The 25,625-nt window shown below is 40.1% G+C and overlaps 1 long non-coding RNA gene across 4 annotated transcripts in view; it reads left to right on the top strand.

Annotated features, from left to right (window-relative positions):
* The window catches only part of LOC104912620 (uncharacterized), a 237,174-nt gene that overhangs the window by 57,130 nt on the left and 154,419 nt on the right, over positions 1-25,625 (top strand). The window contains exons 1-2 of one of the 4 annotated variants that reach the window (XR_014885429.1): positions 1,556-1,651; positions 5,760-5,817. This is a non-coding gene — a long non-coding RNA (uncharacterized LOC104912620). Of the gene's footprint in view, positions 1-1,555; positions 1,652-5,759; positions 5,818-8,750; positions 9,423-25,625 lie in introns of those variants that run through there. The other 3 variants (XR_014885426.1, XR_014885427.1, XR_014885431.1) reach the window with 3 other exon arrangements.

The following is a 25,625-nucleotide window of genomic DNA, read 5'->3' as shown; positions in this document are numbered from 1 at the left end:
TAGTCCAAGCAGTGCTCTGGGGCAGCTGAAATAATGTAAGTGGTTCCAGAATCCTTGTAGGAGGCCAAATAAATCTACCACAGCCATGCTTAGCTTCAAGAGGTATGCGGAAATAGAGAGGTAGCTCATGCCAGCTTGTTAAAAGGAAGCTGAAAGTTACAGATGGCATGGTTCCTGTACTGGAGGCAGAGAATAAACGTTTCCCACTTGCTGCGAAGCACTTCAGAAAGGGCAGAAGAGCATCATCGCTTAATAGCAGTGCAATGATTGCTGCTGAAAGCAAAAAAGAGTCCTCTAAGAGCTTTATACAAATGAGGAAAATATAAAGGGATTATAGAATCTGGCAGGTTAAATGTACAAATATAATAAGATGGACTGAAAAAACAGTTGGAGGATCTCTTGTAAGAAGGCATGAAAACTAGTAAAAGATACGTATTAAAAAACATCAGCGTCGGGGAGCCTGCCAGAAAAATCTCTAGAGCTAGTAGATGGTCAGAAATTACAAATGTGTTATCTGCATCTGTTGCTCCTTGGTAGCTGACACACTCAAAACCTTCTTGAAGAAGAATGTGTCAGAAAAATTGGTAGTCAACAGTATATTGAAAACAAAATTGGTGGATACAGGGATAAACTTCTTGCAGGGGCAGGACTTAGCCTGGCTTGTGGAAGGAAATGTCAGGCCCCCAAAATGTTGGAGCATTACTGATGTGTTATCAAATGTATCTGTTCTGAGACCTCTGGAGGTCAGCTCGTGCATAAATGATGTGTTAAGAGTCTGAATTCTTGATATCATTCGTTACTGTACTGAATAACTTTGAATTATTAATGATGACTGAAGATTTTTATAAGGACATAATGAAACTGAGCGAGTGGGCAGTAAAATGCAAACGAAATGTGGTGTAGATGGATTGGGTGAAGAGTGAATCATGATGGGTGGGCTCTGAGCTGGTCCTTGGGTGAGATCTTGGATGAACGATAGAAATACCATCTCAGCGTTCAGGAAGGGTCCGACAGGTATGTCAAACATTAGAATTATTAGGGTAAATGTGGGGAGGAAATCTGTATTGCAGTTGCATTCTCTAGACACTAGTTTTAAGGTAGAATTCCTGCCTCCTGGATACTCTTGAACTTCCAGCTCCTCCACTTCCCACCCTGCACCACTCATACTAAAACTTAAATGAAGTACGTAGGAGACAGCAAAGCTGATTAAAAGCTTGAAATCAGTGCCATAAAATAAAGGAATAATAAGGCTATGGCTTTTCAGCAGGGGGAGGGAGGGCTGCTGAGGTAATTGGTGACAGAGGGCTAGAAAGCTTTGCGCTGTGGAGAGAGCAGGTGAAAATGGATCCACAGTTCAGAGCAAGAGCTGAGGCCATTAAATTTCGCTGGCAGGAGGCTGGGCAGAATAAGTGTGGCTGTTTGTGTGCCCCAGTCTCGTGTTTGTCCCCAGCTTGCTGGGTCTGGCTGCTGTTGGAGGCAGTGTGCCAGCCCGTGTGGGCCTTTGCATCCCCTGTGTGACTGCTGCAGCTTTTAGCAGCAGGGCCAGCCTCCCATCAACGTGTCACCTCCTTGTCTGTGCTGCTATTTTGGGGTCAGAAACCAAGCAGAAGGGAATTATCCTGCTCAAGCTGCTTCTGTTGAGATCCTCATGGTAAGTCTTTCTTCTTGTTCCTTCGGAGCCACTCTCTGCACACAGAGCAGGGGGAAGGTCTGAGTGCATCCCACAGCCCCATTGAGCAGCTGCACCCAATGGGTGCAATCCTGCTGGAGAGCGATACAGGAGCAGGAAATTGTAACCCTGAACAATGAGACCGGAGCTTAGGTTTGCAGCGAGCTGTGTTTTGGTTTCAGCAGGATTTTGGAAATGAAAAAGTTGTGCGCAATTTGAAAAGACTACAGAAGCCAGAAGATAAAAGTATGAGAGTCCCATATGTTTTTACAACATTAAAACAACTACAGCTACAGCTGGGTCACTGCCAGCCTTTATCAAAAAGCTGGTTTTTTGCATTCCAAGCAACAAAGGATGAAATGACAAAGAACATACTGGCCCTTTGTGTATGATTATAGAGCAGAGGAAGCATCTCCAAAAGTATTGAAATTTTTCCTTGAAGAGTCTTTTCATGTAACTTCCAAACATGAAAGCTGAGAGCCTGGTGCAGGTACAGACCAAATGGGCTAAGTGAGTAGCGAGAGCATGAAAATGGCACAGAAAGTGGTGTTTATCTGGAGGGAATGGTGTTCCTCATTAGGACTGATTCAATGGAAAATGACTTGAGAAATTGCTGAGCTGTATTTATCTCAAAAAACTTGAAAGGTTTTGCATTTCTGAGTACCTGTGTCACAGTTTACATGCAGGTACAGGTAGGTTGGCTTTTAGGATACAGAGGTGTGCAACTGGACTTTCGTCGTGTTATCCTTCAGTAGCTTGCTGGTGTTCCCTTTGCTGAAAAATGCCTTTGGTTAGTTGACAAGTCTGGTGTTCATGCACCTTACAAAGTTACACCTAAGAAATATACTCATACGTTACTCAGATTTCCACAGATGGAGTCACAGCAGCAACCAGTTGTGCGTGCTGCCAATACTGCAGAAACCTGCTGGACCCGTATCAGTTGCTTAAACATTAAGGTGTCATTAACGTACATAGAGGTAATAAGTACTGGCTAAACACTCATGAAGAGAAACTGAGAAATGTTAAACTTTGAGCTTTAAGATTAGTACTACTGCTACTAATAATCAACACTCAAGAATTCCTCACGTAAAAAGAAAATTGGTATTTTATCAGAATGCTGGAATCTTTTCTGCTGTGAATCTTAAAGCGTAGATGAAGAGTACAGACCCCTACCAAGAGAAGTAGTTCCTTCTCTAGCTTCACTGCAGATGAGATCCAAGCTTAGGTCTATTTATTCCAATTCTCCTGTTACTATGCCACGTATTTCAGATGAAGCTGCAAGGAATGTTAAAAATATAATAAAGAGTCTACTGGGAATAATTGCATGCTTTTTCTGAGCTCTCGATGATTAAAAATGGGCGTCTTTTCAATGCAGTGTGAATATTTTTTAACGCCAATTTGTGCCACATAGATCTTTAAAATGAAGAAAGAAATTTTAGTCACCTTGAAAATGCTTATTTGTATCTCTGCATGGTATATTTCTTATATAAGCAAAATAATTTCTTAACAATTTCCAAAGGTAAAGGAGGAAGAAGTGTTCCATTTTGGTATGTGCCAATTCTGTTAGGTAACTGAATTTGCTAGCAGGAAACAGATTTAAAAATGCAGGTGTTAAGAGATAGATCAGTGCTAATTATTCTTTTCCAATTGTTTTTATTCTGGAGAAGTTCAACATTCATTTTCCAAGATAATGGAGAAGTTCTTTGGGAATTGTAGGAGCAAGGGTGAGAAGTACAGTGTTTGTATACCTTCAAACATTTGAAAGAACATTTTAGTTGGTCATGAACTAGATTATTTTAGTGAAATGTAGACTTACAATTATTATATATGAGATTTAATAGATCACGTAGTTGATATTATAAGGTAAATTTTTGGCACCGTGTCCAAATGACCGTTTTCTGCTGGGAAAACTAAAAGAATTGTAGGAAATTCTGGATAAAATAATCCTAAACAATATTTCTTGAGTGTTCAGAAACAGCATTCAGTAGAAATAAGAAATTACCCTTCTCCATCCAGCTTTTGGGCAGAACTTTCCCAGAAAAAAATTTGCTCAGTTTTTGCCAGCTGTACTTAGGAATGAAAATAAGAGACTGTAGAAATGTTGATTATTACACCTAGAAGGATCAGATTCAGATCTAATAATGTGTGAATTCAATGATAAAACATTGGCACAAATGGCAAGAGTCATCCCAGTGAACCGGAGGGAATCTCTTAACCACATGAAAAAATGATGCCCTTGTATTAAAAGCTACTGGTTTGTTTTACTTTTTCTGCCATTTTACGGTTCCTGGAGCTTTAAAGAAAGCAGCCTTCTTGCTCCCACAATGAGTGTTGTAATTATGGACAATAAGAATGTCTTCTGATTGTTTGAGTTAGCTAATAACTCAATATGCGAAATAAATCAAGCAGTTCCCAGCCCAAACGAGGCTGGTTTTAAGAAGTGCTGTGGGCTCCCTCTCTGCTATGTAAAATAGGCCTGAACAGTTGGAACAAATGTTCTTGTCACTAAATTATAAATTACAGCTGTCAAGAATAAAACATTTAGTTCCAGCACTCAAGAAATAGATTTTTAAGAAGTCTCCTCATTTATCAGTTCAGCCATTGATTATGTGTGTAGGGTCATTGAATCAGTGGCGATGAATGAAATTCTTGATTTTTCAGATAGCGGGCTAAATGTGCCCGTAGCTCTACACCAGAAACTTGATAGTACTTCAGAATGCACTGGAGCACTTAAGGAACTAATGCTGTATGGAACCATTTACATACTGCCCTTCTGATCACCAGCAATGTTTGCTGAACAAAAAAGGAAGATCAATTAGCCTCTGAGCTTTTTCCTTGACAGGTTTCTGACCTGTCAAGTGTTACACAGTCCCAGCTGAACTTCCCACTTGTGACTGCCCTGATGGCTTAGAGATGGCTGGGAGGTCAGGGCTGCGGTCTGGCTGGGTTCCTTGCATTAACCACTTCACTGACAGTCCCTTTTTCTTTGGTGCAAGAGTCAGAAGGAAAAAGCTTGCTGAAGGTGTTCCAAAATAGGAATGATCTACCAGCACAAAGGCTGCAGACGTTCCTCCGGCTTGTCTTGAGATGAATCCAGAAATAACCATATAGATTAGATCCAATATGCTTTTCAACACTGGAATCTATCTGCTGTTTGTACAGTTTTATTTCCCACGTGCACCGGTGGCTTCAGCCTTGACCAGAACAGCCGGGGCTGCTGGTTGCAGCCTTCTCAAGTTTTGCATTCTTGTTGTCACAAATCTGTACTAATTTAAGTACATTGGATCACAAGGCCGAGGAATATCTTCTGTCTGCAAATTAATCTTCTTTCTGCCTGAGGAGTGTCTGTGAGCTATTCAGGTCCCTTCATTTTCTCTTTGAATGTATTCAGTAAGCATCTTTCTATACCCTGTTGACAAACTCTGACTTCAGTGCTGCACTGGGAAATCCAGAAGTTGGGATGTGATGTCTTTTCTCCTCCAGTGAAGGAACACACAAATTATCTCTGCACAGATAGGTTTCACTCACAGATTCACTTTGAGAAAATATTTTTGAAGTAAACTGGGTCATTCGATTGCAGAAAATGAGAAGTCTGTTGACCAGATGGGCAAAGTGAATGTGTTAGGAGATTGAGTCTGGACAGAGGTGTGTATCTCAGCTGGAATAACAAAGTGTTTATGTTTCTCTAGCATGTACCCCAAAGATGTTAACTTGGGGTATGTAAGCCATTTCAAATTTAGAGTTAGATTTGCAAATTTAATCTAGCTGGCAAAGGCCAGATCTGATCTCTGGTAGGCATCTATTTATTCTGAATTTACTGAATTTTGGCTGTTGGCTGCCTTTACCTCCTTATACTGGCTCAAAGGACTTCATGTAAAATATTTCTTTGCTGTAAAGTTATTATTACATAGCCTATGACATCTATTTTCTAATTTTATGTTGTGCAAATTTACTCATTTACAGACTTTAGTCTGCTTAAGCATCTTGACTTTTTTCTTGTTCTGTTCCACCTTTCTTCAAAATCAAACACTTTCAGCCTTTAAAAGAAATCAGATGTGGACAATAAATTTTGATCATTCTATCATTTCAGAACCATGGAGAATAAGATGGGAGCACAGACAGCTGTGTGTGGATACACAGGAGTCCTGGTATCATTGGATTTGTAGTTATGCTTCTTGTCCACTAAGAAACTCTTCTGTAAACTCACATTAGTAGAAGATGTGATCAGAAGAAGATTGTGAATTCCAGACTCAGTTTGAATCTGCCTTTATGATCATTAACAATTGTAGAACAGAATCCAATGAAATGACTTGGTCCCAAATAACCACGTGTGTTAGGTACCAAGTTGCCAATCCTTAAAGATTTGATGCCATTATTGTATGCTTCCTGAACCATGGTGAGTGCTGCTACAGGGCTTGTACTCTACCTAAGGGTGAAAATTTCTATTTCTATGAAACAAAAGTTTTCTTTCTTTCTTTCTTTTTTTTTTTTCCCCCTGCTATTGCATTTTAACATGTCAGGAAATTTCACATTTTTCTTCTTCATATTTTCTTTTGAAGTCAATTATTTTAAATTAGCTCCTGAAATGTTTTGAAGAATAAATGATTTCCTTTTTTACTTTGAACTAAAGGAAAAGTAATTAAATAGTGCTGAACTGAGCAAACACCCATTACTTTTAGGTGCCACAGAATTATAACCCAATAATTTTTTTATAGGTCAGTCAAGCTGCAAATTACCCAGGAAACCCCTCAGGTAGACCTTCTGCTAATTATCTGACGTGGCTGCTTGCATTTAAACCAAGAACTATCAGCTGAAGACCTGTGCTGTGTTGAAGAAGAAAAACTGGGGGGGGGGGGGGGGGAAAGAAAAAAAAGAAAGAAAGAAAGAAAAAAAGAAAATTAAAACAATTTAATATGAGAATAACAGTTTGTTTCTTAGCACTTCTCAGTCCTAACCTCAAGACAGACTGTAGTGAATGATGAAAATTTTAACTCAAGATGTTGAAAATGTTAACTTAAGAAAATGTTAAAATAGCCAAATGTATCTTATTTGCTGAAATGGCAGATCATGCTTTGCATACGGGTGTCTGCCTATGAGAATTGAAGTGCATTATCCTCCACGTAAGTCACTCAAGATTCAGGGCAAAGAGAAAGAAAAACAGGAGAATGTCTCCACACTGCTACCTCTCATTTTCCTTCTGTCTGTCTATCTGTTACTTGGGAACCTGAGGCATATCTTATAGCTAGATTAACAGCTAGCAACACTGTGCATAGAGCTTGCATTTGTTTTTGTTTTGTTTGTTTTCTCTCTAGTGAAAGGAAGTTATCAGCTGCCGTGCCTGCACTGTGTTCTCTTCCATTAATTTTTCCTGTCTTCTCTTCTGCAGACATATCCTTGGAAGGCATCAATTTTATTGGCAGATGCATAACACAGAAATTATTGCTCTTTCATTGAAGAAGTAGAAATGTTTGTTTCACAAGTTCTTTAAATTCTCTCCTGTAACACTACATTGTAACTGTGATATCTATAGTAAAATATGTCTCAGTATTTCAAGTGGGGGAAAGTTAGCAGCTGAAATAACAAGAGGCTTTGCCTGCACAAGATCACACACTCTGCTCTAAAATCCTGAAAAAGGAACTCCTGGAATGTTAATAGGCATAGCAGTTTGACTTCACAAACTGTGACCCTACGATGGAGTTCTGAGTCTGTACAGTGGAAATCCTGAAAAAGGTTTAGTCTTAATGTATTACTTGGAAACTCTTCAGAATTGGACAACGCTGCTCTGTAGTGAGCCTCACTTGTTTATGCTGTCCTTCAGAAACGTGTTGGTTCCAGGGCCACTAAGTTTGCAGTATGAGGTAGTGTGCAAAATGACGTAGTGGATACAAGTCCAATTACATTAAGGTCTACATCAGGATGCACTTTGCAGGGACCAGATCTAGAGCTCAAAGGAGCTTTCCAGGATGTACTGTCTTGTTAAAAACTAAGCTTGGTTGCTACTGCTTTAACCTTACCTACCCCATCCCTTGCTCCCTCTACCCCACTCTCCACCACATCATTCTATGACATGTGAAATGGGGCAGAAGGCAATATAAATACTGATAGTGTATTGAGATTCTTTTTCACATCTCGTTGTTATTGGTTTGTTTGTTTGTGTCTGCCCCCCATGATTTATTCCATGTTTGTTCCATGACACTATTTTAAGCTTTTAACTGTTCATTTTATGTAAATGCAACTCTGGAGCTGCTCTGGGTCAGGCAGTGCAAGATACTGAGAGCTGATGTTAGGCAAGTAATGTAAGCTGTTGGACAACTGTGGCTGCAGACATGACTCAGATACTGAAGTGTGAGTGGCCATCCATTTTAGGTTCATTGAGCTTTCTAATCCACTGGCATAGGGATGTATTCTATTCTACTAGCTTTGTTAGCTTTTTAATGAGCAAATCTGATAATCAGCAGCAGATTTTCAGCCTGTGGTCATAACAAATTTGATGATTTAAAAAAAATTCTCATCGGAAATACTGCTAGTTCTGTTTCTTTGCATTGGTGGTTCCTGTTATGTATGGGTCTTTTTTCATGATTATAGACACCTGTAGATACAAGACTTACTTTAGAAACTTGTACTTGACAAGCTCTGCCAGAACAAAATAATATATCTCTACAGTTTGCATGTGTAATAGGTTCTTTTTAGGATCAGTGGAATATATTGGTAGGATTTAAAGATGTGCTGAATGTAATCTTCCAGGAGTTGAGGAAGTATTCATTAGAATGCATTGTCTCCTGCTGAGTTTGACCTTCACTACCCTGCTGGAGTGCACTGCAATTTTTCAGCTGCCTTCATTTTACTTTTCCTCCTTGAGTGATAATAAAAGTGAAGCAGTTTGCATGTCCAACCTTAGTCCTCTGCAGTCTTGATGCTTCCCTGCTATTCAGGCTCCTGCTGAGGTTGGTGTCCCTGTGACTCCGTCTTCAAATGTCCAGTCTCTTTGTCTTGGTTTCTGGTTTTGACAAGCAGATAATGAAGTGGTTTTGCCTTCTGTATTGCCCTCACGCTTAAGAGCTTTTGCTGTGTATTGGTTTGCATGGCAATTCTATTCTGATTTTCAGAACTTACAAGGTTGACAGTCACTGCATTCTGTGCTTCTGCAGAAGACTCCCTTTTAATCATCTTTATTATTAGAAACTGTACGTGATCCCACGGAGGAGTTCTTAACATTAGCACTGGAAAAGCAGCAGTTTTTGAACTACCAGTAGAGTACAAACGCTGGCACTGGCCTGATCAACACCCAGTAACCTATATTAGAGCTGGGAAATGTGGCAGAAGGTCTTACTTCCTATTTTCCAACTTTTAGGGCATGGTACCTGAAGTCTCTGCTGACTATTGCATCGCAATACTGGGAAATGTGACTTAAGACATGCTTGCCACTGCAACACAAGAGAAAGGGCATTGATTAATGATTATATCCCACACTGAAAAAGACCACTTTATTTGCATGGAACTGCAGTGCTGTGCACTGAGAACCTTAAAGTTTCAGTGGATTCCAAGAGAATTTGAGCAGAAAACAATGTGAATAAGTTTGGATTTTCAGAATAATTGCACGGATGCCTCCTTCTACCCCTTAGCTCCTTCGTATGTTGTGAAGTTTTCCTAGCATTCGTTCAAACTGAGAAATTACTGCGCAACACCAGTGATACACTTGGGTTTGGTGGTGATTGGAGGAAGTGATTATTGGTACCATTTATCCTGTGTACAGGTAAGTGTTCAAAAGCTTCACATTACAGTTATGCCTTCCAGTAACCGGTTTCTTTCAGCTCCTTATCAAATATTTTGGAAGACTGCTGTGTTCATCCCGACATTTGCAGTACGGTATCTCCCACCTGAGGTCACAAGTCACTTCAAAATTTGATTCTGCTTTATTGCTGTGGTTATTATACATTTTGTGAAGTGAACTGAGCATTCCTGAGCTTTGCTGGCTGTCTTTCCAGGTCTGAGATTGGGTCTAGGCTCAACACTTCTTTCTATCAGATAAAGGCAAACGTTGGTCCGTTGGGTGACTGCTGAGTCCTTGCTCTTCTGTTAGTGAGCCTGTGGAAGTGCTGACCATCGCTGATTGATAGATGAGGCTCTGAAACAGCTTTAATTAAGATACTGTTCACACTGCCATAATTTCAGGAGAAAGCATTTTCATTAACCAAGATTATTTATTAACTACAGCAATCACAGCTACGTTTCGATTAGTCACAGGAGGACTTGACAGAACATGGATGTTAATATTAAACATTCAATGTGTTAATTTGTAAACCTGTCATATTTGTCATGGTGGCAGTAAATGGTGTTAAATTGCTTTTTCAATAGACTAATTAGTGGTGACCTTTGGGTTGACATATCTGTTACACTTTTTACAGTATTTCTAGATTTATATTTTTTTTGGTAAATCAAATGTTAGCATTTAAATTAGGCTCATCAGAAAGAATTGAGATTTTATTAAACACAAATTAGGAAAATTATTTAGTTGCTCTGAATTATTAAATTTGGTGCTTTAACGCAGCTCAGTTCAGTTCTCAAACCAAATCTCTTCCTTTAACTATTAAAGAAGAATCAGAGTTGAGACGCTCTGGCAGCATTGAATCGTTTCTAGATTTTCTGTCAAGATATTAAAATAAAATTATTTCCAGTGTTGCTACCGCTTCATCCAGAGCCAACAAAGAGGATATGTTTGGCAGCAAGTTCAGAATTAGCTGTGTGAATCAACATATTAAAAACTTAGCTCATGATCATGTAAGCAAAGAATTTAGCTGAAGATTGGATTTCAGTCTGGACCTTCTTTTTTTTTGGTTACTTTAATGACATACCTTCCATGCCGATGGATGGTTCCTTAGATAAGACTTTGATGGAGAAAACTTAACTTACAGTCTATTGTCCAAGGAGCTGCTATTATACTTCTGATTAAAAAGCAAGGCTAATTTCAGCTCGTATTAACTACTGAAATATTGTTATCATGCAGACTCAGGCAACAAGGCTGAGAAACGCGAGAAAAGCTGCTAAAATATGTCAGTGCATCAACATGAGGCCATGTAATAATTAGATTTGCTAGCAGTATATTAAATCTATTAGCACAATTAACAGTGGTAATGGGCCTGTTTGATTGTGAAGGCTTAGTATAGGTTTGTACTTGATGTATACAGGGCTCACATTGCTAGCTGTGGAGTGTGTACTGCTGTTAGGTAACTTTTACCTATGTTGGTACCAGCACTGCCATGCCTACTGCACTGTGCCCATTACTGTGTTCTGGTGGGTGGGTGGAAGGGAAGCTTGCACTTTAAAACAAGATGTTGTTTCATGTCATCTCTAGCAAAAAGTTCTCAAGTCTCAAGACTGAGCTTACAGTCTTGAATTGAGCTGTGACCAAGAGGTGATGGTGCAACGCTCTCCTTTATGCCGCAGACCGTTCCTGTGTTTCCCAATTTTGACATGGATGGAGCAGTCACAGTTCTCTGGCTGGCTGATGAGCATGGGGAAGTTAGAATTTGTGCTGAAGGCAGTGAGTAGTGCATCAGCCTCAAGTGAACATGCACAGTTCCATGTATTGGTGCAATGCTTCAGAAAAGTAGACATCAGGAGTAGAGGGGATAAACCACATACTTTGCTTCCTTGCCAACATAAGATGGTTCTATCACATTTTATTGATTCTGGATTCTGCTGTGAGGAACAGAGGTCATGGTACTTTCCCTAAGAACACAGCAGATGTGTCAAGAATCATTCCTTGCTATCCGTCTTCATTTCTCCCTTCTAGTTATATCTTTGGGCCTGCCTCGTTTTTTTATTGTTGTTTATAGCTTCATCAATGTTTTCCCACCTCGCCTTTAGTCAAAGTTCTACATATTCATCTTCCTTTCTAAAGGAATGTCTCCAATCTCCTTGCAAACTGAAAGAAATTGAGAGAAGCTTTTGTCAACATTTGTTTAGGCGTGACTGGAAGATGAGAGAAAGGGGGAGGGATCTCACATTCACTTTCAGTGACTCACATTTGACGAGGAAATTTCATCAGATTTAACTTGAACTCTACTTCCTATGCTTGAAAGCCTAGCCTTAAGCTCAGTGTAAAAGGTGATTCTTAAATCTGAAAGTCTCTACAGAGACCTGGTAACACACAGAGATGGGATACAGAACAAAAGCAATCGTTGTTTTAGCTGTGCATTTAGTGCAAACAGTGCGTAAAATTTTAACTCCTGACTTGTTCTCTCCAAGGAGCCATCACGGTGCTAAGAGCACGAAGACATGTTTTTGCAGATTGTTTTTTCATTCATAAAGTGTTATTTCACTCCCTTGTACTGATCACCTAGTTTCTCTGGGATGCTTATCCATGAGTGTGCATGCTCAGGAGTGTGTACACAGGCATGACCCATACCAAACAGTATATTTTCTGTTCAAAGCTATTTAAACGTGGGAAGAATTTTCTCTTCCAATTTATTGTTATGAACATGAGTGTATCTTTATACAGCTCCATGCCAATAGTACATGATAGCTTAGCATGGCCAGCAATTCAAATTTTAAGTTTGTACAAGGTATGCTGCCCAGTTGCCTTTTCTAAAACCGCAAGTCAGATGAACAAAATTTTTGTGATACATTCACTGCTTTTTTCAACTTTTTTTAGTGATACAGAATACTAGATAAATGGCTCTGAATCAAAATGCAATGTCTTCCCTTCAGCAGTTGAACTAGGGAGCTACTGGGATGAATTTAATCCTTCACAAGAAATGCATGGTATTCCGGTGGAAGATTCCTGTTTATTTCCTACATCTGTTGCTTGATTGAACATCCAGTAAATGATGGATTTGAGGCTTCTCAGCTTGCAGTATGTTCACGAGCAGGATTCTGATCAAGACTTCTGCTGTTGTTTGTTTAGTGCTGCTTTGATGCTCTCTTAAGGTATGTGTTTCACAGAGTTGCCTTGTTAATGTATATTTATATTCCCAACACCTCCTCAAATGAAAACATACACAAAGTAGAAATGCAGCATGATTCCAGGATACATGATTCCCTTCTTTGGGAATCAGAATGAAGTGATACAAAACTGGCTCTTGGTCAAACCTGATTTTTCACTGTCTAGGCCACTTGTGATACAATGGGCTCATCAGTCACTGGGGTCTGCCCTCCCAAGGTCCTCCAACTTGATGGGGGATCCCAGGCTGGATGTGGCTCTGGGCAGCCCGGTTTGGTGATTGGCGACTCTGCACATTGCAGGGGGTTGAAACTGGATGGTCATTGTGGTCCTTTTCAACCCAGGCCATTCTGTGATTCTGTTGGTTCAGAGTTCCCTGCAGCAGGCAAGGCAGATCTGTGCTCTAGAACTGATTCCTTGGTGGGAAATATTTAGCTGGTGATTTTTCTGAGGACCTTCATTGTCAGTCTGGGCTTATCTACTTGCAAATACACGTGCAGCATATGGTAAGAGCCCTTAGAAATGTGTTCAGCTGAATGTGCAGGTGTAGTACTTGAAGCTTTACTGATATGGTTGGCATGTCCATCCATGTATATACACTACATGACTTTTTCTTTGCAGTGGAGAGATTAGTTGCAAAAATGGCTATACTCATCAAGCTGTTCAGTTGTGACATTTGTAAGCGTGTGAAACAATCACAGAGAGGCATATGGTAGACGATTGCATTTAAGGGTGTTAAAGTTTGTTACCTGTGGTACAGCTGTGCTACCAGAGTTGTTGATTTGCTGGCAATACACTGCTCTGTGATACCTGTTCACATTTCTGAATTTAAGGAAACTGAATGATAGTTCTGCTTTGGATCCAGGCTGTGCCTGAGAGACCAGAGTCTGATGGCCCTTGAAATAGACTGACACCAATCAGAAAGCCATTGTTCACCTTTCCAATTCCTGTTCTTTTTTTTATATGAGGATAGTTTTTGCAGTGCAAGTTGTTGATAACTCGTTTGAACTTATTATTCTGAAGTGTCCGGAAAGGAGAGACAACCAAAGCAGTTAAGCCTAAAGTTAGACAGCGATTGTAAACTCAAGTGTTTTGGATCAGCCTAGGGAGAAGATGGTTTGCTTGTCATATCAGTGGGCTTTGTCTCAGTTGACTAAATCTTCATTTAAAAGGAATGATTGGCATACATTACTGTCTTCAGTTTCCACGAGCTGACAGCTAGACAATTAAATGCATTATGAGTCTTTCCAAATTTAGCTTGAATATACAAATTCATTGTAATTGAAGCTTATTCATGTTAAAATCCTCAATGTTTAGTAAATAAAATTGGATTTCAACCAGTCACATTTCACTAACTGTTGTTCGATTATGTAACTTCTGTAATTTGGTTTACTTCTTGATTGGATTACTTGCACTGTATCAAAGCATTAATTTTACAGTACTGAATACTCCAGTGGCTCCAGACAAGTTCTGTTCTCAGTAGCACTGTTCTACCAGTACTCGGTTACAGCAAAGATTTCGTTGCCTTCCTCTCAAGCCTTTGTACACTCACGAAGGATTAATTTCCAAGTTGATGAGAATAAAAAGCCAAAAGGTTAAGCGGCTGTCCTACAGGCAGGTGGCAGTGGGTAGCGATTGCCAGTCCTGGGGCCTCTCTTTGCCGTCCCATCGTTAATTAGTGGCTGTGCTTTTAATGCTCATAGATTTGTAACGTATGGACAAGTAAATGCTATCATATCATAGTTCAGTTCTGATTCTTAATACATTATTTTTCTGCCTAAGTAGGGATATAATGACCTGGAAAAAAAAAACAACAAAACATCAACCAACACAAAAACAAATGAACAAACAGCCCTATTAGAAGGCATTTCTAGTCTGTGAAGTGAGCTGGCAGTCCAGTTAGATTTTCTAGCAGAGGACTGTATTTCAATTTCTTACTATCAAATCCAGCAAGAAACAAGAAAGGCATGAAGGCATGAGGTCTCAGCTGGAGGAGATGGATATCAGCAAAGCTACAAGGCACTGCCAGAAGGTATGGATATTTTTCCCCATGAGGTGAAGTTTTAAACTTGATGCTTATGAAGAACTCTAAAATTTCACCTTAAATCCCTTAAGCACTTCTATTTATGGCAACAAACTTGCATGTATTACATTTTATATATTTTACACTTGTATATGCTTGAAGTCGATAGAGGAGGAAGTTTTAAATGCAGACAATTACGAGCACAGTTGTGAGAAAGGCCTGGATTTATTTGCTTTTTGTTTAGCAGCAGACAAATTTGCAGCGTGCTCAGCAGAATGCTGAGGTCTCAGTTTTCCAGACAGAAGGAACTTAAACAGACTTACCTATTTTCTCTAACAGTTAAAAAGTGTCGCTCCCACCTTGCTCCCCCTCTTAGCGTATTTACCCGCAGTGCTGGGAATTAGCTTTGTTAACAAGCATACACGGGCTTCAAAAAGTCAGATAGCCATGCTTCTGTCTTGACATTGCTTTTCTCAGTGTGTGTAGTGGAAATTCACTCATTTATATGTGCAACAGAGTACTGTCTATTGAAGTGCTTACAAAACTGCAGTTAAATTTGGAGTGCTGGAAGTGAACATTGCTGTTGCATGTATGTCAGGCTTCTCCTCTGTCTCAACACTTCTTTGGAAAACTAGAGCTGCAAATGCAGAAATAAGATTGTGCTTGTAAACTGTATAAATTCAATTATTCGTTATGCTTATATGAATTCCTTTATAAAGATGGGTGGCAATAGTTTGTCACTCTCCCAAGTAGGAGTGTGGAATACTTTTAATCTGTATACAAACCCATATATTGCTTTAAGGAAATAGGGGTGTTTTGTTTCTTTTCGCTCTTGTCTCTGAGGAAATTGTTGAGGTGAGCCTGCAGTACAGAAAGCAGGAAATACACAAACTCTTCTTGACATTATAAAGATGGAAAACACATCAACACGTTTTGTTTTTCAGGGAATATTTTGATCTGTGGGCTAGAACAGAGGAATCCTTAGTAAGCCGTGCATGTGCTTGTTAATGATAAGCAGTGCCAGAAAAGGTACTACTCTGAAGTATGACACCATTTCTTTAATTTAAGACAGCAATAAAAGGCACAGTGGAGGAAGGCTAGAGCGCTTAATTTGCTTGCAAGATATTTTTCTGAATTATGCTAGTTGTCTTTTTATTGCTTTAGCAGGATACTGCAAAAGCTCATTTTCTGAGTTTTAGCTTAGGTCCCCAGCAGAATTCATTACTGAATTTGTAGGAGAACTACAGTAGACGCCCACAGTCGTGACCTGTGGTGCTGCCTTTTAGCCTTTGTACTCCAGCTCTGCTCTCTGCAGTGTGTGCAAACATAAGCCCTTTTCAGATGGACTTCTATGAGCCTTGGCGCTGCAGTGGCAGTCTGAGGTGCTCGTCTTCCTGAGGTGCTTACAGGAGCTGCTCCACTTCTGGCTGCTTTCACCAAAGAGCAGCACTGCTGCTGCCGGCACTGCCTGCTCCTTGTTAAACAGGCATGGGTTTAGGAAGGACAGAGGTGCTTCTAGGGTGTGGTGTGTGCAGGATGGGCTTCTCAGGTTGGGAGCACCTCCCTTTTCCCTCTGTAAGGGGCTGGGCAGCCTACTTGAGCTGAGACTTGATTACTGTGTTTGACCATCATGAGTGTCAGGGACTGAGTGGGTGCCCTCCTCAGCCGGTAATGTGGTGGGAAGGCCTGGGCTAACCTCAGGATGTCATCTCTGCAAGGTGGGCACTTCCTTCATGGTTCTGTGATACAGCTGGAGGAGGAACATGGCACAAACTACCACCCATGGCCTGCCCCAAAACCATGTCTTCCACAGGCCCTCCCTGCTGTCTGGACATCCCACCTGCCTCAGTTGGCTCATCTTGTAGCTAAGTTTGCTCAATTAATGTTTATATTTCTGGAGCACTGCAGAAATGATAGTGAAGTTATTTTTGGTAGTTCATCAAACTACTGTCCCATGCAGCCATTAAAGCAGTTGATGTTTAAAAGAGTGTTATTTGTGGTGGTTAGCCTTGGAGATGCTTGACTGAATGCCATTACATTCAGGTAATTCCTGAACATTTGTTATCAATTGAGTGATGGCAAAGAATGAGGCAGTGAATTCAAAGCTGGAATGTGTGCTTCCTGTACTGCAGAAGTTGGAGTGTTTCAGTAAACCTTAGTGATGTTTTTCCCACTGGGAGATGGGAGGAAGGTGACCTTCATGCTTTTGAGTTTCTGAAACACTGGTAATTATGGACGAAGTAGAGATGGAAATGTTTCAAATAGGGCTTGAAAAGACATAAATGCTCAGTGAAGGAGCAACTCCACTTTTTGGAGATCCTGGTTTCGGGTAGGTTGTGTTAGTTTTTGGTGGTCTTCTGTTTTTCCTCCCTGTAAGGCATAGCTGTTTCGTTTTGTTTTAAATGAAAATGAAAATGAAAATGAAAGTTGGAAGTTGATGAAGGATGAGAACAATAGGAACTGAAAACAAATTGGTAAATTCATTTTGCTGTTGTGACATCTGTTTATGGTGTGAATTGGACCTGCAGAGCCTAATTAGCACATTCCCAGCAGATAGAGCTGTTTGAACAATAGGAGGAATGTCATGTTAAAGTTAACTTACTGTGTGTACAGCGTGTCAAAGAAACAGGAGCAGGGGGCAATCATCAGCTTGTTTTTAATGAATCTGGTAGCATTCAGCCTTATGCAGGGAGATGAAAAGCAGAAGCTGAGGGCTGTTGTGGTTTTAAAGCTTCATGAGAATTGCCAAATTGAACTTTGATTCAACAGGAAGAAAAACGCGATTTACAAATCACCCTTGTTCTGATCCTGTGAATGGCATAGGCTGATTAAGAACAATTGGCTACAAATAGAATAAGAAATGCGTTAAAGCTCAGATAGGGTCTTTTAATTACTGAAGGAGTGGGGGTATTGAATATGCTTTCCATAAGGACAGAACAATGTGAAGAGTTGACGGGGAAAATAAAAGGCATCCGTTGTGATGTTCACAACAGAAATTGGAATAGATGTCCTGGAGAATCCTCTTCTGGCACTTTCTCCTTTCTGGACGTAATAAACTTGAGGACAAACAGAAGTTGAAGAGGTTTATCTGAAAATCAACACACGTGTACATGCCAGGGCCACCAGGCTGCAGCTGCTTTCGTAGAGATCCATGCACATGGTATGCGGAGAACACCGAGCTCTGTAAATGAAGTAATCATTGATCTGAGCTGCGTGTTGATTTCTTCATACTATTGTCATTCCTCCTACTTGTGCCCTGAACACAATTAAGTGTGCTCAGATCCTGTTTTTAGGGCTTGCTGTAACTTGGTGAATGGCTGGAACTTTCTGGGTTCCTGTTTTCCTTGCTTTGTGATCGTGGGGTTTTTTGTTTGTTTACAGGCTTGTTTAAAATAGCGTTCTGCAGGCCACTTAAACCATGTCTGTCTTAACTAAGAAAGTAAACATCTGTACCTTTAGGCAGTAAGAATTGATTGAGGTACGTTGTTGGCTCTCTAGTACCAGGTTCTAACCTATACAGTTCCTGAAGGCTATGGCACAGTACACAGTAATACTATAGGTAAATGATAACCAGACAAGCTGTACACTGGCTCTTATAGAAGGGAAGGCTAAATTGTTTCTCTGACAAATGCTGACACTGGCGGTGACAAATTTAACTTGTGAAATGTTAGGGCAATTGATAGCTAATGAGGGAAGACTTGTGACATTTGTTGCCCAGTCTGTCTGACAACTTAACCCGGTCTGTATCTTATTATGATGAGAGACTGGGAATTCAGTGAAATGTTCTTTTGTAATGAGGATGTGATTTGGGTGCATTTGTTTTGACAGGTCTGGAGCTATGTAAATCACAGCAGATGCAGTGCTGGTATGCAAAGCAATCTGAGTAATCTGAGCTGGGACTGTGACACACACCTCAGTCAATTCAACACCAGTTTAACATCTCATAGACAGGCTGCGCTGCAGAACCAAGAGCATCACAAAATCCAGCTGATATTGCATAAAGAACCTTCATTACATACTCTGTTTCCTAAGTTTAGTTTAACCTTATTTCAGGGAAGTTTGAAGCTCTATTCTGTGGGTGTCCAACCTTTGATCTTGTCTGGGCCACGTTGAGTGGACATATAAAATGTGTAATATAGTTAATGTATGGACGTAATAAAACTTATTTTTTTAATGTATCTTTTATTAGAATATGAAAAACAAAGAGCAACAAAAACATAAAACTAGTGGGGGACATTTGACCCTGTTTTTGTGAAACTAGTGTGTCAACGTTTGGTTCAATGGAGAAGGTTGTAATTCTTAGTGAGTTCTCAAGGTGCTTGTTTGAGATTTTTGATGAAATACTGCTCTTCATGTGCTTCATCCACGACAATAATTGTTCACAAGTGTACATACTGCCAAAAAGTGGCAACATGAATAAAGCATGCTTGTGAAGGTCTTACGAAAGTCTAGTAAAGGTGCATGTCAACAAGATATCCACTGTAAATAGATGGGTTAAAAACTGGACAGTTCTAGGCATCAGTGACTTGATTTCCCTACTGGTAGTGTAAGTGAGGGCTTGCAGCACTCACTGCGCTCATAAATGACGTGGAAAAAGTGCTGAGTTTTGGGGGGAGACAGTTTGAGTTTTTCCAGACGCTGATACTCCAGAAAGAGTTGCAGAAAATGCCATGAATGAACAGTGTGATGCCTTGGTGTTGATATACACAAATAAATGCGCAACAAAGGGAAAAGCAGGCATAGAATCATAGAATCACCAGGGTTGGAAAAGTCCTCCACTCCGACCATTCACCTACCACCAGTATTTCCCACTAAACCATGCCCCTCAGTAGAGCATCTAAACACCTTAAACATTCTTGAACATCTCCAGGGATGGTGATTCCACCACCTCCTGGGCAGCCCATTCCAGCGCCTGACCACTCTCCCAGAGAAGAACGTCCAACCTGAAATTATCTAACTTTGCATAGGAAAGAGATTTTGAAGTCATTTTGGGTAGTTGTGAAAATAAAAACGGAATGGTTACACAGCATGCAAAAGAATAATAAAAGATTAGGAATTACTGAGAAACCAGTGTGCCTCTCCTGGAGAGTATTATGTGAAGAGAGTGGAAGAGCTCACAATTAACCTCAAGGATATGTTAGGGCTGGAGAAGGCACTAGGAAGTGAGAAACAGGCTATGTACAGTAGGAGGGAAGCACCAAGGCCTTTTTGCTTCATGAGAAGTACAAATGAGGAGGGTGTGACAGATGCAGAATTTGGAGCGGTTGAGAGAGAAAATGAATAATGGCATTAATACTGTGTCAGAACAAGGAGTTCCCACTCATGTTCAGCTTGCCAGGTGCAGAAAGATGGCAGGAGGAGGGCTCCACTGTGCAAGTGCTGTATCCTGCTCTGCTGTGTCACCCCACATAGCTCTGGGTTGGCCTGGGGCTGCCTGCCAGCCTTGTGAATTGCCAGTGTGCTCCTCTGCTGCATGGCCTTCAGGTGAGTTCTGAAATATGGATGCATCCCACAGTGCTGTAAGATGGCAATGGGTTCCCTTTGCCTTTAGGTACTTCTGTAGCAATCATTAATGATGATTAGCTGTTGAATGACTTAGCTTACAAGAACTCTGGTTATTTTGGTTTTTTTTTTTTTTTTTTTTTTGTCCAGACTTTTCCCTATAGATCTATTTGCTTAATTCTCTGGGCGCTTTATCATTACGTGTAAAGCGTTAAGAATGCACTGAGCCACCTTTTTATTTAATTTTAATTTGTATTAAATGAAGAAGATCACAATCTCAAATATTATATCCTTACATATATGCCCTAAGCTAACTTCATACTAAATAATAAATTATTCAGTGGATTCTGCAGAGCAGTAACACCTGTGCCCAAAATCAGGGAATCGCACTGCATCTCAAATACCTACAGCAGCAAAGCTGCTGTCTTTTAGCTCTTGCTCTTCAGATTCATTTTTATGCCGCAATCAGTTTAATTAAACAATTTTTTTGATAGCGTCACCAGATGGAGAAGACAATGAGCAGTGTCCATAACATTGGCAAAGGATTACATAAGGAGGAGCTGTTGCAATTAATATACTTATAGAACTGCCAGCTTATTTTTTTGTTTTGTTTAGAGAAGTGTTGCTGATTGTGAGAAAAAGGAAGGAAGGTCTTACTGTACCCAATGCATGGAGCAGTGACTAAACCTGTGAAGTAGTCACTATATTTGAATATATATTCAAATATATATATTTGAATAACACCTTTTGGTTATGGTTTGTCTCCAAGAAATTTTGGACTACCTTCAGCTTCTATTTGTGGCTTTACTTGGAGGGGTGGCTCTTCTATTGCCTTGTGCTTTGTTCACCCCATCCATGGCTCATTAAATAACACTGCTCTATTAGGACAGTAGTGTTTGGATCCTCTGGTGATGTTTCTCATGCTTTAGAAAGCACTGGGTTAAAATTAAAGCCACTGAATTTCACAGTGTGGTTTCTATCCAAGCCACAGGATTAATCCTTGGATTTCTGCTTCAGTTTGAATTTACCATTTTCTTTTTTACAATACTTTAATACTTGCTTACAGTTAAGCATTTCTGTAAACACATCTTGCAAATGCATTAATCATTTGCAAAGCATTGAAAGAAAGTAAAGATGTCTGGTGATGTGCAATATGGGAGCTCCTTGCTTCTCCTGCTTTGTCTGAGATGGGTGATGTAAAAAGAGGAAGAAGTGGGTTTGTCTTAAAGCAAGAAGTGTTAACGGCTTGCATTTTTTAAACACACAATTGATAGTATTACTGCATTGTGGGTTTAGGTTTGCCACAGTTTTACCTCCTGGTTCCCTCTGTGGTGCACATTTAGTGTTGGGAAGAACCAACCATAGCAAACTGTTACAGCAAAGACGATATTTCTCCTCTGCTGTCCTCCCTATAGAACCAGCTCTGATTTGGGAAAATAAACTTTCTCAAATGATGAGACCAGCCTTTGAAAGGGAGACCAGGACACGTGAAATATGGGTAAGCTTGTCCAGCCACAGGGCCAGAGTTCAAGGCCAGAGTTTGCACTTTGTATTTAAATATGCGTTTTGGTTACAGACCACATTAATCCAGGCGGATGGATCTTTCCAGCCTTTGTTTGAAATAATGTTCTCAGAAAAAAAAATCCAAAAAAAAAAAAAATCTCTACAATAAAAGTATTAAATTATTTACATCTTTAAGTTGGCTATTTACCTGAATATAGGGATAGTATAATTTCTTAGAGCTAACTGTTTTGTTGTGCTGGGAGCACGGGAGGAGTACAGGAAGATGGATGTGGATTCCTTTAGCTCAAACCTGTTCATGTGACCAAGCCATGGGTGCAATTTGGTGATTATTTAGGATGATGCAATGTTATTCTTGCTTACAACAATCCTAGAAGGACAGAGCTTCAGCCCCCACTTGCCCATTTGCCATTGCTTGCAGTTGGTATCAGAACTGCTTGTGGGTGGCTGCCTGTGGACTTAGGGGACTTCTTTCTGTCTGGAGGTTTAGAATCTGCAGCGTTGGGACTACAGAGTAAGTGCCACTGTGAGGTTGTTTTCCCTGGTATGAGAAATAATAGGTTAAGATGTATGCAGTAAACGAGCTAAGTGTGTAGACGCATTTAAAAAATTTGTAAAACCCATAATACTTAAACTTATGAAGGATTTAATTTGTGTTATTAATGGAGGGCTCATTTCACTCCAGGCCATAAACACTAAACTCAGTAAATCTGTTTGGTACATGTCCTGCTGCTTCAGGAAGATACAAGCTTGATATGTGCCTTATTCTCGAGGCTAATAAAGGGATAGGAAGATGAAAAAGATGAGAACTGTGTGGCACAGATGATTATTAGCATCTTAGTTATAGATGATTGTAGTCTAAGGAACACTGAGAATATCAAATCACTGATTACAGTAGATGTAGAAATGATAATTAGCTTAACCTTCCATATAAAAGGGAAGCGCTGTCTTTAACTGAAGAGCTTCTTTTGGGGCTTGTTTCTCACCAGCAAGTTGTCTTTCTACTTGCTTGTGTTTTCATGTAAGTCAAGATTTATTTATTTTTAAGTGGGAACAAGGTAAAAGGAAGAGAAAAATGGTTCTTACTCCAGGTTGTTGCAGCTGAAATACATCTTTATTTCTTTAGCGAAGCAAATTTATGCAAATTAAAACTACCAGCAGTATAGTACCCAAAATAAAACAGCAAGCACTAAGTCAAGTAGGAAAGTTCCAAAACAGCGCTCCATTGCTGCATTTTAAATATTCAAATAAACACTGTAAAAACTTCAGGAAGACTTTATAGGGCCATAGACTCGCAGTGTGAAAATCAAGTTCTTGTACCAAACCACACCAATTGTTCAACGTACTCTTATCAGTCAGGGTTGAAAATGAGTATCATAAGGGAGGGGAGTAGTAAAGGTAGTGCATAGGTTTAATTCATCTCAAACTGGATGTATCCTGCTTCTTTCCCCTTTGTACCTTTGCATATAAAATCGTGAAGGGGATACAGTGCACAGAACATTGATGAAATAAGCCAGTTGTGCTCAGGCATGGATCAGGATCTGAAGAAAAGATGAGTCTTTTATTTCACCTAAGGGTGCTCAGCACGTGGTGTGTGCTTTGGTGAGTGCCATAAGGAGAGCTAAGGACTGCAGCAAGTGTGTGTGTGTGTTGTTTGGGGGGGGGGAGGAAAGGAAGAAAAAAAGAAAAATAGTAGAAAATAGAGCTGAACATTAATCTAGACACTTTCCTTAAATTAATGTATTTTTGTTGTTGCTGTGGGTGGCCTCCCCTTGCTTCTATGGTTGAAATGTATTTAATGGAAAAGAGGCTTTTAGGAAAGACTCCAGTGGAAGCTTTAGTTGAATTTGAAATGTTGTAAAGGTCTAGTCCTATTCTCTAATAGCCTAGTATAATGCAGCACTCTGTTTGTGTAGCTGGGAGTAAATGTGTCCAATAACAAACTGTTATCTGGTTTGTTATCTAGTAGTCAGTGTGCCTACAGTGAGCATAACTCCCAAAGCTTGTGTTCCCCATGAAGAAATTGTTTGAAAATGTACTGACATACAGAATTTGTCTGTAATTGTTTGGATTTTTTTGGACCACCTTTTCACTGAATAAAATTTTATTCTGCAAACAGCCTCGGTGAAATCAGTGGAACTGTTATATGGAGAAAAATAAATGGGAATGAGGGTGGCAGGACCAGATCGAGAGTGCTCTGGAGTAGTTGAACAAGATACTAAAAATGAAAAGTACCCATTAAGTGGTCACAAGACCAAATTTGCTAATCAACCACATTGTTTAGCAGATGAAGCAGCCAAGGGCCTCTCCACTGCTGAGGTGTTTCTGTGTGACAGGGCTCTGGGAACCCCCCAGGCATGCACATCCTACTTCAGTCAGCTGTCTGCACAGCCCACCTTATGTAGGAGAGGGCTCAGGGAGAAGAACGTCCATGGCTTGACTTCGCAGTCACAAAAGCAGATGATGTGCTCAGGTAGCCTGAGCCTTCTGGTGACCTATAAAGAATCCAAACTCGGAAGAGACAGAGATTTGTAAAGAGGATGTTGCAGAAGCATGAATTCATGCTGAGATATTAGACTTTCCAAAACTCAAGGAAGTTCTGGTAAAACAGCAGCTTGGGTTGGAAAACTCTCCAGAGAGAAATTGTATGAGTGTAACGAAACACTGGTTATTGCTTTAATGTTTATTTAATTAGCCATTTCTATAACCACGTAATTGTTTTCATAATCATTTTAATAGTTTGGTCTAGCGTTAAGTAAACTGAAAAGAGGAAGGATGTTAATCCTTAAGAATCATCAATATTTTATTTTAAGAACCAACATCGCACCTTATATTTGTCCTCCAGGACCTCAGCTACAGGCTGATACATAGTTTGTCTTTTGGAGGTTGGTTTTTCTGGTTTAGTTTCTTTTTTGTCGTTGTTCTGGCTCACAAAAAGGTTTCTGTTGATAGACAACAAATGGTACTGTGGAAAAGAATGCATTTGGGATTTCAAAGATCTACCCTTAGCTCTTAGCTCAGCGCCTGCATTCCTTAAATCACTTAATCTGGATGCGCTCCTCATCTGGTTCTGCTTCTCTGGGTGGTGTAAGCTTTTGTGGCCCCTTTTGAATACAGGCTAGTACAGGGAATCCCAGGTGTTAATCAGAGCCTCTTGCTGCTGTTAAAATGCACATGCCAATGAAATTAATTTCTGCTTTATGTCTTTAAGCGATTAGATCTTAATTATACGCAAGTGTGTATTCTTCATTTGTAAGGAATGGTGTGAAACGAATGCGTTCCTCCTCTACAGAAAAGTGATTAAACAAGCCTGAGGGGAATGAAAGAATGAAAGAAGAATAAGTGGGAAGCTTACAAAGGACTGGTAGGGTCCTCAAGCTGGTAGAGCTTCGAGTTCCTTATCCATCTGTCTGTGCCCCTGTGACCTGGCAGGCTCATTCTCCAGCCCCAGAAGCTCAGACAGCTGTTGCCAGGCCTGTGGATGAGTGCCAGTCTCTGGAGTGTCACCTTAGACAAGGTTGGGTTGGAATGAAAGTTGTTAGTTATGAATTAAAGGCAGTCATTAATGGTGAGTCTCAAGGAGTTTATTCTCTTAGTTGGAAAGATTGAAGCTACGCTTTCACGGATTCATTAGAGAAAGATGCTTTTTTGTCTTAGGTAAATCAATAAACCTCTCGTAGCAGTTGTTTGCATTTTTGTCAAGTAATGGGGAACGGCAGCTTCTAAAATCACTGTCTGCATTCATGTTGCTGTCTGAATAATGTTACCGTTAGAAACAGAGAATAGCAATTTTGTCCTACATTAACCTCTGAGATCAGCTGTGTCCATCCCTTCCAGGCTTCCATGCTGGCACCAGCTGGTTCTGAACGCTTTTTCTTACTGAGGATCGCTTTTGTCCATCACAAGTAGAGGAAACTGGGCCCTGAGTAAAGACTCAGGAATCCTATATATATCTATATTTTTAATAT

Source organism: Meleagris gallopavo, chromosome 11 (genome assembly GCF_905368555.1).
Source record: "Meleagris gallopavo chromosome 11, MGAL_WU_HG_1.1, whole genome shotgun sequence".
Taxonomy (NCBI): Eukaryota; Metazoa; Chordata; class Aves; order Galliformes; family Phasianidae; genus Meleagris; species Meleagris gallopavo.
The sequence above is the reverse complement of the archived record's forward strand: the minus strand, read 5'-3'. Positions and strand labels throughout refer to the sequence as shown.